Consider the following 18,527-nt stretch of genomic DNA (forward strand, 5'->3'; position numbering starts at 1 on the left):
TTCTGTATCTTTGTGTCACTGTTAGCACCTTCCGGTTGCGTTTCCGGTCATCTTTCCTATTTGAATACGGTTGATTTTCATGTTCTCTACCTCCCCTCAATGTTTGTACGCGGAATTTTGAACCATCCTGTATAGATGAGTTAGCTGATCTCATACGGATATAACATGATTTTTTTTTCTCGGAAAGTCGGCTTTTCTATCCTACATGCAGACAATTTATTATTATTATTATTATTATTATTATTATTACATAGTCGCTAACGGGAAGAAAGGCTAAAGGTCACGGAGACAGCGAAGCGCAAACAAAATGAGCTGTAACAAATGAAATAAGCCATTAAGTGATGAAGGGGACGGGCCGCATTGTTCCGGATGTAACAAAAAACAACACTTCCACTGTTCAGGGATCTCAGAAAGCACGTGAAAAGCAAAAGGAGCCGTGAAACGGACCGAATGGCGATGTCAACAGTGCCGAGAGAAAACGAAGAACAAAGACCAGACACCAAAGAAAAGTAACGACGCACATCAAGGTAAGCCGCTTCCGGATCCTAAAATTATAGATAACTTTGATTCATTTAAACTCATGGTGAAAGACTTATTAAATGCACACATGGATAACATTAACAAAAAATTCGAGGAGTATGAACATTACATACAGTTCAATAACGAGACCTCTGAAGAAATGGTAGGAACCGTGCGAGAAATAAAGACGAAATTAACGGTAGCGATAGAAACGCAAGAAACACTCCAACGCGAAAATCAAGAATTGCGGAAAGAAGTAAACACACTCAAGTGTCAAATGGAACACATGCTACAAAAAGAAAGAAAAAAAGAACTTTAAATTGAGGGAATAACGAAAGAAAATACAGAAGACTTAAGCAACATAATGCAACTGATCGGCAGCAAAATTGGAATTCAAATCTCAACCAAAGATATCACCTATATCAACCGAGGCCCACAAAAAATAAAGAGAGACCGCCAAGAGAAATCTGAGAGACTCCATTCTTACAGCAAGCAAGAAAACAAGGCCGACAACAAAGATCCTAACTGATAAGAAACTCCCAACACCAATCTATATAACGGAACACTGGACTCCATACATCAAAAATCTTCTATAACAAGCAAGGAAAACAAAAACAGAGAAACACTACAAGTTCCTGTGGACAAAGAATTCCCAGATATTTTTGAGAAAGAATGAAAACACTCGAGTACACAAAATTACAAGTGAATCCGACTTACACAGCCTACCAATATAAAACACTAACTTTTTACATCCTTAAGAATAAGATTAGAATTCATTTAAATACTATATAACGGAGATCTCAAACACAGGCGAACATATCCAATCAGACAACATAAACTTCAAGGTCTTTGACTCTTTGAACAAATGGTCAGACAACATTTCCACCAACACCAACTTCACTATGATACACACAAACATAAGAAGTATAAAAAAAACACTGGCTTACATTGATAACACAGATCAATTATACCATGATAAACATAGATGCGCTAATACTGACCGAAGTTGCAATAAACGACACAGACATTTACGCATACAACATAAATAATTATCAAACCTACAACTTATGTAGACCAAATAAAAGAGGAGGAGGCATTGTGGCATTTATCAAAGAAAAATACAATATGACAGAAAAACAAACTCACTTCGAACATGCGGAAACACTAATTTTGGAACTCACAAACAGCTACAATAGTATCAAATACACAATAAACACAATATACATACCCCGAGATAATAATCCACTCAGTTTTCTTCACGAGTAAACATGGCTAAGCGGCATCGAACCGCGTACAACACACAGACTCATCCTAATAGGAGACATTAACATAAATACTCTTGACCACGCTTCTTCAACCACTAACACATATCTTGATATACTAAGTCAGTACAACATAAACCCTACCATTAACTCCCCAACAAGAGAAGAAATACTCAATAACTCACTAACACAATCATGCATTGATCATATCAACATACGGGCTCCTATCCATACATATACATCATCAGTAATTAACGTAAAAATTGGCAATCACTACTTTGTCTCAACTTCGTTTTATTACGTTTCCGACCCCGCTCCACCTCCCACCACCACAAAAGTCGACAAAACTCGATCGTACTAAAGAGCATTATCGATATCCCAGTAAAAAATACAGACTAGAATTCCCTACTTAAAATAAACGATCCTGTAACATTATACGAGAATTTTCAACTAAAGTTCACAGAAATATACAAAAAAGCAATAAAACCTACACAAACGAGGCGACAAACAGACAGCAATCCATGGATGAATGACGACATACTAAATACTATTACTGAAAAAAAAATCTATGGAAAAAACTTAAAAAGTCACCCAGTAACACACATTTACAAACCTTATACAAAAACACAAGAAATAAACTAACAACAAAAATTCGTAGGGCAAAAAGACGAAACTACTTCCAAAAATTCATGGAATATAACAACAACATTAAGCAAACATGGGCTACACTCAACGAATTAGTAACCCGAAAAAAGAAAACCTCAGCACAAGATTTTATTGCAAAAAGCTTCGATCAGGACACAAACCAAGAGGAACTAGCAGAATCATTCTACCATGCCTTCACTAACAACATCACACAACTCAAAAAAGACAAACTACCAACGATCAACAAAAAACTACCGAGGCAAAGACATTAACAAACTATGCATTTCATTTTCCACCTGTAATAAAGGAACTGAAAGAAGCAATCATACAACTAAAACCAAAGTCCACTCCAGGAATAGACAAAATAAGACTCACAGACCTTATAACACATTTTGAACAAATAAATCCAATACTTTTGAAACTCGTGAACAGAATATTCGACACAGGCATTATTCCACAACAAAAAAAAACTGCAGTAATTACGCCAATATACAAACACGGCAAAAGAAGCGATACTCAGAACTAAAGACCAACAGCTACACTAAGAGTCATCTCAAAAATTCTAGAAAAAATAACACAGACCAGACTACAGAACTATTTACAGAAGTACAACGTCATCTCACAAAACCAATACGGCTTTCAGAAAACAAAAAGCACCATTACTTTATTAGAAGACATCGCCGACACAATAATCAAAGCTCTCGACAAAAACAAGTACGCCGTCCTTATACTGCTGGACCTAACCAAAGCGTTTGACACACTTGAACATGACATACTACTCACCAAACTATACTCAATAGGTATAAGAGGAACACTGCATACATGGTTCAAGAACTACCTCTCAAACAGAACACAAGTAACAAAAATAAGTACATGTCACAGTCGGATTATACAAGTAAAACACGGTGTACTTCAAGGTGACAAATTATCACCCAGTCTATTCAACATATACATTAACGATGTTTATAACATATCCATAAGAAGTCAAATATTTCAATACGCAGATGACACTGCACTACTAGCAATCCACACAGATATTAACACAGCTGTCTGTAAAGCACAACAAAACCTAAACGAAATCACAACATACTTCCACCAAAACGCAATTCTGATCAATGGCTCCAAAACACAGATGTTGATAATACACAACCCAAGAATCATACGCCCTGCATCACTGTCGATACATTGCACACATACCGCTGCATTAACAGCAAAAATACCTGCCAATGTTCCGAAATCAAACCTGTAACACACGCAAAATACCACGGTCTCTATATAGATTCCCACCTTAAATGGACGAAACATATAGAATACCTACACACCAAACCCCGGATCTTCGCAGCAAAACTCTTCCAAGTTAAAGACATTATTCCACCCAACATAAAAAAAAACCTCCTATATCACGGTATCTGCAAATCCTTAATGAGATACGGAATATCCGTCTAGGCAAATACATCAAACAGCCACCTAACAAAATTAGAAACACTACACTGGAAAATCGTGTCAACAGTGATCTGGACACCTTACACGCAACAACCAATATTCGACAAGCACATGACGATGCAGAGCATTCAAAACATGAAACACTACATGACATTAACAAGGAATTATTTCAACATCACCTACCGAAACAACAGAGACACATATCGTATAACACGACCTAAAACAACTCTCTACATCCCCACACTCTTCACCAACTCATACGGTTCTTTTGTGAGATCACATCAGATACCCACGCAACTCAGCAACCTACCAAGAAATTTAAAACACGTAGATAACTACAGAACATTAAAAAACGAGCTCTAGAAAATATACCAACAAAGTTAATAAACCATTAACACATAAATCACTAGCATCCAATGCCTATATCCCGTACATAAACAATAGCAACAACACAAATCGTGAAGGCTAAATCCCATTCTCTTCATAAAAACTAACCTAAGCTTCGAAGTTGGTGGGATTAACACTGCCTCACTCATACAAGTAATCATTATAAGCAAATGCAGAAATTTGTATGAATAATAACTCTTTCTCAAACTTATAATAATAATAATAATAATAATAATAATAAATAAATAAATAAAAAAATATAAAATAAAAAAATAAAAAATTATACAAAAAATTCTGTATATCTTCATTGTTAATATTAGAAGAACATGTGTTGTAAATACATAATATAAAGGCAAAAATGTATTACTAAAAAAAATTTTAATTGAAATCCAATGAAGGAATTGCAGCACTTAATGCTGAACTCTGTAAAATTATAAGGTGAAATCTAACACAAGATGTTTATTGTATGTATAAATATTTTAGTAATCAATAAATATATTATTATTAAAAACAAAATGTTATTATTATTATTATTATTATTATTATTATTATTATTATTATTATAAACAGAGTTGTTGGTAGTGACAGATGGTAGATGGCGTTGGTTCTTGTGTATAGTGGAAGAATTAAATGGTAGGGAAGGCAGGATTTTTTCTTCAGGGAACTAGAGGTTTTTTATCCGGCGAACACACAAATCGGCATTTGTAAAACATGCAATTTTCCAACAGTTAATACTGTTAGTGGTAATAACGAGCAGTAGATGGCGTTGATGGCAGTTCAGTGTATTGCGGGAGACTGTAAGATGTCTTTAGCGGAGTAGAGAAGAGTTTCCTCCAGCGAAGAGTCCTTCTGCTCGTTGGAGATGTCACGCGTAATAATAATATCATTTTTCAGTTTCCTTAATTTTAACTTCGTCGTCATCCATAATTATTGTTGTTTTTTTAAATGGTTTAACTATTTAAATTAACTATTTATCTTTTTATTTAAATAATTCCATTTGGATCAATAAAAATAGATATAATTTTAAACCTTATTTTTATAATTGAAAATTAAGTTTATGATGAACAAAATATTAATTTTACATATACGTTACACTGCGCAGTATTATATTACAGTGAAGATTTAAGTTTAATTTTCGCTAATTATTTTCCTAAATTGTAGGAATGCAATATCCTTGACTACCACAAACAAACATTTCTTCATGTTATCCAAAGCTTCCAGCACGTGATGAATATGTTGTCGTAGGGATAGAAAAATATTTCTATACAGTGTACTCGTATTCTTATTTATTCAGAAGCGTCAGAAATATTTCGCGAGCGAAGGCTGACGAATAAACTGTATACAGGCAGCTCACGAATTTACGATTTAATTCGTTCCAAACACATGCTGGAGACGTAAAGACTCGTAATGTGGGAATTTATTTCCCATTGATGGAATGTAAAATCCTGGAATTACTTTTCAACAATGGAATTTGAATGGCCGACTATTTTGCTTGTACAACAGTTGGATAATTTACGTATAAAGCACTTCATTGGCGAGTTAGTGACCAATTCCTACATTTTTCCACTTCAGCATGAATTGACTATTCTTAGCACATTGGGAGCCGCGATTCTACGAAATGTGAACGTACAATAGGTCTAAATTAAGTGGATATTAAATCCCACATCATTTCAAAGCCAAATACAGAAACTATCAAAGTTTGGTGCGAAAAGTTGTCCAGAGAGCTAACTTTAATACACTCGTCGCCATACTACCAGTCGCCCTAGTCGAACCGTGTAGGTGACTACGAACGCTGCCCAAGCGTCCGTATATCATCGGTTCGCTTCTCATTGGTTCATTATAAGGTTTCACTAGCCTGGCAGCTATTACAAACTCATTGTTTTTGTCAGAAACTCTGTTTAAGTAAAGGTCTCTCTCTGAAAATTAGGCGATCCCCCAGACCACTCAAAACTAGTGACCGATAGATCGTCCGAGTCAGCGTTCGTTCCACTCAGTGACAGCCTCCCCATACCACTGACCAGAACTGCTCATATTCCAGGGAAAAGCAACCACCGACATGGCCCCTCACACGTCCAACACTGGAAAGCACCTTTCCAGTGTTGCCCGTGTGAGGGCCATGTCTTAGGCAAAACTCTTCCGAAATGTAAGTCCCCCTCACCGGGAGCAAAATTCCGGAAGAAACCTAAGATAGCAAAAACTTTCGATACTAAGGCACCTGAAGCGTCGGAGAGGTGTATTTTCCGTAAGCGAACTCTCGGTCGGTGCGTAAATTATTTACTAAAATAAAGAGACAAATGGCGTCACTTCAGCGATGAAAATTATTTAAATCAAGTGGATATTAAATCCAACATCATTTCAAAGCCGAATCCAGATATACTTTTATAGTTTATAGTTTTTTTGTAGCCAAATACTTTTATAGTTTCTGCATTCGGGTTTGACATGATGTTGGATTTAATATGCACTTTATTTAGATTATTTCGGATCGCCGAAGTGAAGCCTTTTGGCTCTTTAATTTAGTAAGCACAATAGGTCGTTAGTTTGGGAACATCGCACTATTCATTGAAGGCCTGAATTTCATTGAAAAAGTTAAAGGTTTGGATTTCTGGAACTATGTAAAAAAAATTAAAAACAAGATCAATCAAGAATAGATAATCATAATAAATAAAAACTTTAGTTCTGATACGTACTGAGGATTGCGCTATACGTTTTTCGTACCGAGTGTACGAATGTACTATAGGTATAACTAAATCCTCTCAGGGGTAACAGATATGCGGATGTAATAAATAAAGATTATCCAAACAACAGTTCTCCTTAAATAATGATTTATGTATCCAAAGAAATTAAAATTTATTTATTTTTTTTAAGAAACTTCCAAAATATTAAAGCATAGCCAAGAAAATTATGAGTCGTTTGTTTCCAAGATTGTTTTCGTTATAAATAGCACGATAGCATGTATAAGCATTGGTTAAATGTAACGCACCAGCTTTCTCGGTGCGTTCGTAATTCGCATTTTTATTATTTTTTATTATTACCACGTGACACTTCCAAGAACTCATCACGGAAGGATACTCCAATCTTTTCCTCTGTACACATCTGAGATAGATTGGCTAATCTACATCAAATCCGTCGAATTGAGTTCAACTCTCGTGATGACGAAATCGAACTCGGGACTTTTCCAATCAAATATCGCAACTTAACTTTCTTCTTCCAATTGCACTAAGGAGGCGCTTTGATACTTTCGATGTTGCTGCTTGAAAAAAAATATAAAGATAGAAAAAAATAATCCGGCAGGAACTCTCTGTACTTGAATGATGCTAGATTCAATTTTATGACAGCTTTTGTTTATAGTTTCTCATTTTCGGAATTACTCTCGAAGCATTTAAAGATGTGTCCCCCATTTTTCATGTCTCGTACTGTTATTTCCCGCCAGTTTACCATTTTTTAAAATGAAAATTCCAACCATTCCCGTATAAAAGTTAGTGTCGTTCTGTTCAAAAGTATTTACACGCTTTCTTGAGTCCTAAACGGAATTGTACATAATCTAACATTTGGTTTAAATTAAAAAAATGAAAATATTTGTGTTAGGTTTCGTTAGTAGTAAAATGCCACCCAAATTTCTGTTGTGCTAGGAACCATTCCAGTTGCAGTAATTTTTTTTCAATCTTATAGCTCATTCCAAAATTTGTTTCTGAGACTTCTACCAACATCTATCAAGGTGATTTTTTCCATTTATCCTGATGATCGAAGCCTTTTCTCCAAGTACTGACTTATCCTAAATACGAGTCTTGTGTTCTCCGAAACGTTGTTGACTGATCTTTCTTTCTATAGAAAATAGAACAAGTTTTAAACGAAGTATATTTTCAGCAATCCTGTGTGTTTCAGAAGGATGTATGAGCTAACGTGATGAGGATGATGATGATGATGATGCTACTTTAATGAGTGGTTTAAAAGTGGTGTCGAATCCACACCATAAGTATGATGACAAGTGGAATCTTTGTGGATTCCATAAGTGGATTACGCTCCATAAGTAAACCCACCCTGAATAAGTATAATATCCATACTGTGAACTATACTTATTCAGGAATTCTGGCTACATTTTGAGATATAACAAAAATATAGGGATTACAATTTCTTTCCGTTGGAAATTTTAATAAATGGTAGACGACAAAGGCATATAAGTTACTTATATTTTACTATACCTAAATATTAAAATGTATTATTATTTATATATATTTTATTTATATTATAGCAGTAGTGGCCATCAGGATATATCGAAGATTATTGAAGTTGTCTGAGAAGAGCTAAAATAATATCGAGTCTGAACGCGATAATGAATTGATTTTGTGCGATTCTTCATTTGTGCGTATAGAGCCCACATTTCATTCTCTTCGTATTTGAGTAGTCGACGTGCTCCCCGAGGGCAAAAGTAGCACTATCTGCTTTACTCAGTCACACTGACTGACATCGTCGTGCTATTTCTAAGAGTTTATTAATGTTTATTTCAAACACCGTCCAAAAATTATTTCTTTCTAAATTTACAGTGTGGGCAGCGCTCATCTATCACACGTAACTCTCCCTAACATAAATGTGTAAAATATCAACATTCCATTTTAGGAAAATGTTAGTTTCACTGGCAACCGCTAAATGCAAGTTATGCAAATTGTGCAAGTTGAATAAAAGGTCAAGTGTTATGACTGTTCACTTCCGATTCACTTTCAATACGCTTTCCAATGGCGTCCGTTTACTGTGCAGTTATGGAGAAGTGCGCACTACACAAGACACACCAAATATGGTGCAAATGTGATGAATTTGTACTCAAAACCTCCTCCTAGAAGACCTAGTTTCGTTTACTTTAGTTGGATATGAATTTCTGCGAAAGCACACCATGTTTCAAGATCGCCGATGTACCGAGAGAAAAATAAGTGCGACCTCCAAACGAGACCGGTTAACTCTCCATCATAGAAGAAAGCTCTTAAAAGTTTCTGGCTGTTAGCCGGACGAAATTGCAGTGAGGAGGTATTTGTAAATCTCGCAGCATTGGTGTTCAAGTAATCTTCTGATATGAGGTAATACTTAAATGTCTGATATAAAAAAGAAATGTGGGATGCTTTAAGTGTGCTACAACAAGAACTCAACAATGATAAGAATTTTCTGATGTTAGTCTTCCTCTTTATAGTCTTTTCATCCTGCCCGATGCAGGGTTCGCTATGATTGTGCGACTGTTGAAACCACAACCATCTTGTCGCTGAGTCTTGCGTTGGGGGTTGACTTTTATTTTATTTTATTTTTTTTATACCTGTAGATTCGTTTGTTGACGGTGCCAGTTGCCTGTTATGAGAGTTGAAAAACCCGAGTTTTGGGAGAAAATATCCTCTACCATGGACGGGAATTGAACCCAGGTTTTTCCGACGATAGTGCTCCGACTGAGCTGTGAAGTCTCACAAATTTTTAACATAGTATTCATTTTAACTTCAATGGAATTATTCAAATGGCTTTCATTTTCTAGATTAATGAAATTTTTATTATTATTTGACCGACCCTGAATAATCGAAAAGACTGTAAAGTAGAAGCCACCCCGTAAATCACAGATATATCGTTGCTGGTTAACTCTAATTCTTCGTTTTTCTTCTGCACCACTGCCACACCCTTATGCAATATTCCAAAAGAATTATATCCATCAAATTTTCACATCATAGGCTAGTGCATGTTGCATGAACCTAACTGTTCCTTGTACGGATTTTTAGTTGAACCAACAAAACTACAACGCAATATTAATAATTAACGATACACTTGCATGGTAAAATAATACTAATACTAATAATATTCTACTTCAGACACATTGGAATAAAAGACATTAGTGTTTCTTAACATATTATTAAAACTAGTGGCCAATTATGAAGTAATTCATTCTTCAGCAAAAATAATATTACTTTTCAATATTGCCAAAATTTTATTCTAATTTGTTTTATTACGTATGCTCTTATCATTACTTGCCAATTTCATAACTAAGGCGTCGGTTATAGTGTCTATTTTTCTTAGTACAGAAATATTACACAGAAAGAAAAACATTTTTTTTTTTTTTTGTGATTCATAACAATTAGTTGGGAGATGAATTCATCCCCCCGTGCGAGACCAATGGCCCGCCTATTTGAGGTCTGAAATGTCATGAAAAAGTTCAATGTTTGTTCTCTAGAAGTGCTTCTGGAAAAATAAATAAATCCATATATAACTGCGGATCCAGTCTAAGACATAGAGTTTGTCATGCACTTCCAATCAATTTGTGGGTTAAATGTTCTCATACGGTGGTAAAGGGATTTTATTCCGAAAGTTCGGCTATTTTATCAGAACAGGAAAACCTGCCCGGTAAACACACATTTCTACATTCTTTAAAATATTTACCAGACTATAAATAGCAGGCTGCATTAAATGCCTAAGTACAGGAATTGGCGGAGGAGAAATGGATATAATCAATAAAAATAGAAACAAAACATTCTTAGCCGCCCACGAATGTAGTATACATTTATTAATAAACCTTTCGTTGTTGCAAGCCACTTAATAAATAAAGAAATATTAGCAAATTCATTCGCAATTTTAATAAGCATAACGACAAAGAAACCTTTCTCAACATTTTAATAAATTTTCATAGAACTTTATTAGGGAGTGAAGTTATTCATCTTGTCTTTATGAATCAAAATAATAGTCGTGGCAACGAAAATTATTTCACAATGTTTGAGATTATAAATACTTCTTTTAATACTTTCTTTTGGTCAGTTGTAAAGGGATCCTCTATTATCCTAACTATCCTAATTATTTAATAATTATTTAAGAGAGCTGCTGCTTGTCAATAATCGAGAATATTTTCCAGCCATAATCCACTGCACTGTCCTCACGATTCTCCAATGCATCCCCAAAATTTTAGCTTCTTCTCCAAAATGACGTCAAGATCCCTTATCTCCGCCATTTCTTCCAAGATATTCCCACCGATTATATATTCGGCATTCCATCTTTGCCTCCCAAATTTTAAAACATTACAGTTTGCATCATTGAACTGTCAATCCCATTCACGCCTCGCTTCGCCCGTTTAGCAATGGCATTCAAGTCCACTTGCAAAGCCGCATCTGCTCCATTCGTCATAGTTCTACTTATCGTTGCATCAATTGCAAAAACAACCGCTTATCATTATTCAGACCCTCCCGATATCACATCGAACAAATTACACAGGAACGGCTCAAAAATAGACCCCTGAGATACATCCCCATTCACAATTCGCTGATGCCTATACTCAATAAGAGTAAGGTCAGAAGACCTGGCTAGCCAGTTCATGCATACTATAGTTTCTCCTTGGAGATGCCGGTACATGAGCCTCTCTCGACAAGGATGTGCAGAATCGTCATGTAGGGTATATTCCTCCCCATTCGCACCCGCATATGGACAAATGTATGGTCTAGAATGAGGTTTCTATGAGGTGCAGCATTGATGGTTCCGCTGAGAACCATGTTCCTTTTTTTTGTTCTATTTTTTCTAATCGCGCGCGCAAGCGCACACACACACACACACACACACACACACACACACACACACACACACACACACACACACACACACACACACACACACACACACACACACCTTTGATAATGGAATTTCCTGTTTAACACGTTCATTGCCAAGCTGAAAATTGGAATTTCGTGTGGTGGCCAATTTTTTTAAATTTTTTTTATTTAGTTAGCGACGTCCACGCGATAACGCGTGATCGGCCGTTTGGTGAGAGCTCGCATCAAGCGATATCACGTGATTGGCAATGAACGTGTTAAGTAATTTATTATTCATTCCTAGATAGCAAAAGAGTTTAAGTTTCGCACTGATTCACTTTCAGACAAGTATCTTAGTGTGCTTGCAGGAATTCATTCACTCTGAAATCATTTACACGTTGTACTAGTCCGTGTCTTATTATTAATGAACTTTCTTCTTGGAACTCGCTTCATATGAAATCATATAAATACATTTGAGAAGTCTCATTAAATTGCATACTTCGGCTTCTTCTTCTAGAGGCTTATCAAAATAAATTGCATGATTGCAGTGTCCCGGAAGTCGAAAATGTTCTTCCTACGAATACTTTCTTAAAACTGTGTTAATGTGTACAAATAAAGGGAACAATGCTACTCTCGATAGGTACTGAGATATTGCAGCTACATGAGCAATATAACTAGGCTGGGAAATACATTCATTATCTAAACTAGCAAAGTTAAGGGAAATTAGTTTTCACGCAGCTAAGCAGTTTATGGCTGTAGCGCAGTTTGGAATTTCAGTCACTCATTCTAATGACAGCCGCGACAATCACCATTTCGGAATGTAAGGACGTTTCCATTTTTTAAATAAAATACAGATATATTATTTATATTATTATCTAGTTTACTACTTTCTTAAATCAGTCGATTTTGGAAAGACGTCGGTTCGAATATCATCTAGAAGACGAAGTACCTTTATGATGGTTTTTCAATTGAAGGTGAGTTAGTCGCTCTTGTAAGCATTCAGTGATAGATTTCCTCCCTTTGCTAGTTATGAACCCCGCCAAAAGAAAAAAAAATCACAACGATCAAACAGAAGCAACTGCAGGAAAAATGTTCAACTAGCCAATTTGTCTTATCTGATTTCAGAGACCTGCGTGGTTGGGGGTTGTGTCTAAGTCTAAACTTAAATCAGAAGAAGACTGCTGTCTGTGTGGAGAAGTCTGTTGACGGATATTACTACAGTGAAACACACGTGAAAGTTTTATACCACATTGGTATAGCAGCTTCATAATGGTTATTATATGGGTTTTGTTTACTAATTCCCCAAAGAGCTCCACCAAATGATATGACTAATTCTATTATTTAAAGAAAATTAATTATAAAAACGCTCAATTTGGTAATGAATACAACAGGAAGCAAATTAATCAGCTTTCGTCAAAATAAAATTCGAAACCACCTCCAATTTGATGAACATCAGCAGAAATGCAAGAAACCAAAAAAAAAAAAAAAAACACAACTATAAACCCAATGCTTTGTAGAAGAGTACACAAGTAACTCGATGCAGTAGTTGTAAGTAGCTTTTTTCATAGTTTACAATAACCTGAATGAAGACTCAAAAGCACCTTTTCTGATAGTTGCAATAACAACTCCTTTCTTTTATTTCCTTCATCCGCCAACAAGCAGAGAGCAACTCTTCTCTAACTGATTACGTTTGAATTAAATCTCATATCAAGAGTATCTTCAAATTCAGCGTTTTTGAAACTGCCGGTGACGACTCGTTGGTCAGGGTTGGTTCTTCTCCTATCTTTAAATTATGCAAGGAAATCAGTATAGTGAATCTGCATTATTTCTAGCGGATAGTTTAACTAGCAGGGTGGTCTGAAAAGTTCTCGGCCTAACAATGAAGAAACGAATTTATAATTTAAAAATTATTTTTATTTTTCTAGATAATCTCCCTTAAGACTTATACATTTATCCCAGAGCCATTATCCAGTCTCTGGTGGTTCTCAGTAAGATCTGCAAAATACCCTTCTACTGCTGCTGCAATCACTTCTTGATTCGAAGAAAAACGCTGACCAGCGAGGATGAGTTTTAGTTTTGGAAAGAGGTAGAAGTCAGAGGGAGCCAAATCTGGATGTTCCAAAAATTCATAGTGCAGATTCTTTACCTTTACCATTGTCAAAACACCTTTGTGGGTACGTGCATTGCCCTGATGAAAGAGGATTTTTTTCTTCTGCACACCAGGTCTTTTCTCACATGTTTTTTCGTCTAGTTAGTTAAAAGATCGGAATAATATTCCCCGGTTATTGTTTTACCATTTTCAAGATAATTAATAAGCATCATACCAAAACACCAATGCCATCACCTTTCCTTTTGATAGAAGCGACTTTTGTCTTCTTTGGCGCTGAACAGCTGACTTCTATCCACTGTTTTGACTGCTGTTTTGAATCCAGATGTAATGATGAATCCAAGTCTCATCCATAGTAATAAATCGATACACAAAATCAGTTTTATTCTTGTTAAAACGCTCCAAGCACTGTTCAGAGATTTTCATGCGAGTGCATTTTTGTGCGAGCGCGAAACCCATCTTGCGCAAAACTTTTCCATTTGCAATTATTCGGTCAAAATATATCCTACACGTTCTTTTGAAATGCCTATAGTCTCAGCAATTTCACGCACTTGACTTGCCAGTCATCCAATATCATGACGTGCACTTGATCAATGATTTCTGGTGTTGTTACACTTTTTTGACGTCCTACCCTTGGATCATCTTCAAGGCTGGTACGGCCACGTTTAAACTCGGTAACCCATTTCTTAATTGTCGAAAACGAAACGAAGAAGAAGAGTGTCCATAAACGTTAATGAACTTCGAATGAATATCTTTTGGCGCTGAACCTTCTTTTACAAAGAATTTTATAACCGCACGATACTCAATTTTATCCATTTCAAGGGATACAGAAGGGAATATACAGAATAAGAAGGGAATAGCGGTAACATTCAACACGAAGAATGAAGTAAGCCTTCTTCAATGTGAGCTAATATCAAGTAGAGCAAGTCAAAATTCCAGATCGAATTTTCGAAACAGAAAATTGAACAATGAGATATTTTTGCCCATGTTCCAATTGAAGGTTTTACTAATAAAAAAAGTAATGGAACCATTGAAATCGTTAGAGAAATAGCTGAAATAAATAACAAAATAAAGTGTATTTTTTGTTGGAGACCTCAACAGCAGTACAGTAACGAGGATATGAAGTGCCTTTGGCAGGTGTTTATCTTGCGCTTCCTAACCCGAAAATGACAAAAATTTTGAAAAATTTAAATGCAACAAATTAAATTTTACTAAATGCAATATGTTAAATACTTACTATTAACCCCGTCAAAATGAGTTGCAGTGTGTTGCAGAATTTGGTTGTCTAAAGAGGCGTTTTGCCGAAATTTGAAAATACAATATAATATAGCAGACTTTTATATCTATTTATTTATTTTTATTTTTTACATTTTTTTACGTTTTGCGCCTCCAAACTTAGTTACGCCCGTGGCGGGCGCCTCTTTCGCCACGCCCTCGTTACGGCACTGCTCAACAACATATTAAAAACGAAACTCTTAGATATACAGAAATAGTGTGATAAAAATTAAAAAAAAAAAAAAAAAACTAATAATATTGGTAAATATTTTCTGAATTTCTATTCGAGATATGGATTAGTCATTACTAACCACACGTTCAACGTGTGGATGTACATAAATTCAGATGGAACGAAAGCAAAAAAAAAAAGTATTAATATACTTTTGTAGTTTCCTTTCACTCTCAAAATTCGTATGATAATCAGTTATTTTTATACAAAAACCTTTATTTTTCAGCATAAAAATTTTATTCATAAAAACATCGATTATTTTATGTTATATTGGCGGTGGTATGTTTGTTGTTTCATACAGAAAAACAGGCAAATCCCCATACGAACATACGCAGTTAACAGACAATAAACTGGTCTCATTGCCTGAGTTACTTCGGACGTAAATCCAAAACAATAACAAACCCGGGTGATAACTGAAGATAAGGTATATTTTGTATGGCTACAGCAAATGTTTTGAAAAAAAAAAAAATAATGATAAGGGAAACGTTGAGAAATCAGCGGTTGAAAATGTCGAGGAAGAATGGAGATGGAAAAGAGATGTTAAGCAAATGGGTTAAATGATATTCTATCCTAAATGAATAAGTAAGCCATCATATTTCTCTTGTTACACGAGAGTATTAAATTGAATCTGAAGCTTCTAAAGAATTTCCCTGCGTTCAGGTTACTACTGCAAATTTTTTAGAAATATATGTAAACGTGAACAAGCGGTTTTTTCTTCTTCTTCTTCATATAGAGGAATATGTTCTTATTTATCACAATTAGTCAGAAATCTTTGGAATATTCCACTAATCTGTTGGCAAGTTTCTGATGCTATGAAAAAGTCATACGACAAATACGCTTTATTCATAATCTTTATTTATACCGTATGCCCTCAAAAGGAAACTACGCACAGAAACACCCAAATTACATCCAAATGGTAAATCAGGACTGGGAAAACTGGAGAAAGTGCAGGAAGACGGTTTGATGTAACACACACACACACACACACACACACACACACACACACACACACACACAAACTGAACAACACAAGTTTTTGGATGCAGTGATGTAATTAATAAAGCCATAGGAAATCCGAAATGCAAGGAGTATCCCGTAGCGTAGCGGATTGATTTGGAAAAAAAAATGTTGGATTAGAAGGCGAATTTGGTAAAGTACGTTGATTCAACACGGCTTCTGAGTTAGATAGGATATAGCTTGTCAGGAAGTTTCGTTATTGCTATTTTATTTCAACGTTAGAATAGTATGGTTGAAGGTTTTGTTACTAATACTAATGTGAAATGGCGTAGTAACTGTAACACAACAGTGTTGAGTCGTTTAACAAAGGATGTGCTTTGATGACTTGTTCTATTCAGGAATTGCAATGCACGCCAATTCAATTTTGTTTTTAGCTTCTTTAAATTTGGGATGACTAGGGAAAGCAAGATGCACCCATTTCCATAACACATGTTTGAATGTGATAGGCAAACTGAAATTCTGAAATTTATTATTTTGAACGCTGATCAATGCGCCATTTGTTGACCTTCGCAAAATGAGGTTTTTAATAATATATGTTGTTTTTGTACGTTCGTTAAATGGATATCTCTCTCTCTCTCTAGGTCAAATTGTTTTACGCCACTAATTAGTAAAAAGCAACCCTTTTACTGTAATTTCATTATATACGAACGAGAGAACCATAATGAAGAGTTGTTTTTAAAGTAGAGACGGGTTCCGGATAAAAAATGTTCGGAAGTCATGATATCCATTTGGGAATGGGTGTCAATATGTGTGGAGAGCAGCCTAATCAGTAAAAAGTATAATAGACTGGTAATTATTCAAAATATAGAAACGCCCTTTTATTTTCATTCATGAGAGGTTGTCGTAGTTATAACGTAGCAGATCGACGCGGTGACACTGTGAAGCAAGTTCCGAGATCCTGACTCTTGCGGTAAAAGCGAAGCCCATAGGTAAGTTCAGTTTTAACTTTGCTCTTCAAATATCCCAATATCTATAAGAGACACACCGTTCATGTGTAGAGAAGAATCACAACTTTTACGTACTAATTCTTATAGGGAATATTACTGAGTACCAATGTTTAGGTAAAAGAGTCGTTAAGCATTTTTATATTTACAAGTATATGTAGAATCCCTTCTTAGATGAGAGTCAGTAGAGTTTACTGTATGTTTATTAAAAATGAGATTAAGTAAAATTTTCTTCGACAATAGTCTCCATTATGTCAGTTCAGTGCGCTACTCAATTTCTCTGTGCAACTAGACAGAACACACACATTTATTTCGTTGGTGAGGCTACATTAGTTTGTTTATTCTCTTATCGATTCCAAAATTTAAAATTTCAGCAACAACTGCGCCTAAATACGGAAATATATTACTTGTTTTTCAGGTTGTACTTTGAGAATGTAATCGAAGTAATTCACTTAGGAACCTAGCTTGGTAGCTTTTTTTATCACAAAATTGTGGATCCAGTTATCCAATTTAGTTAACGTCTAAGAAAGTACTCCATTGCATGTATTTATAAGTACATATGCCAAACTTAAAGATGATTCCGAAATTGTATCGATATTAATGATTAATTCTTTCATGATATGATGCATGTAAATTACGAATAGCATAATATTGATCTATATATAAGATACTCATAATCAACCACGTTTGGGATTGTGTGCATCATTGTCTTGCATCTGATTTTACACCAATCCACCTTTCTTCTACAAGATCCTCTAATTACAACTGCTTGCTTCCAACAAAAACTGTCTATATAATTGGCGTAATATTCCATAAATATAACCTCAGGTTTAGTTTCCTCTTTTTCCTATCTTTATTACAGTTTTTCGCATGGCGTTATATTGTAGATTTCTCAAATTCGGAAGTTTTTAAGTAACTGTATCCGCGAAAGGTTTTAGACGTGTAGTACTTCTTGGGGGTGCTAAGGTTAGTCTTTTTTTTTCTATTTAGTTTTACTTTTATATATTTTTATCTTAATTAAAAAATTACATAATCTGGAAACTACTCTAGAGACCAAATCTGGAAGTTTTTCAAGCCACTTCAGTAAGCGAGACTATTGTCTTACTCTTGGCGATAAAGTTCATCTCCCACATGAAGACAATCAGTAATATCCACACCAAGGACCAA

Source organism: Typopeltis vanoorti, chromosome 6 (assembly GCF_054136105.1).
Source record: "Typopeltis vanoorti isolate ZY-2024b chromosome 6, IOZ_Tvanoo_1.0, whole genome shotgun sequence".
NCBI classification, from domain to species: Eukaryota; Metazoa; Arthropoda; class Arachnida; order Uropygi; family Thelyphonidae; genus Typopeltis; species Typopeltis vanoorti.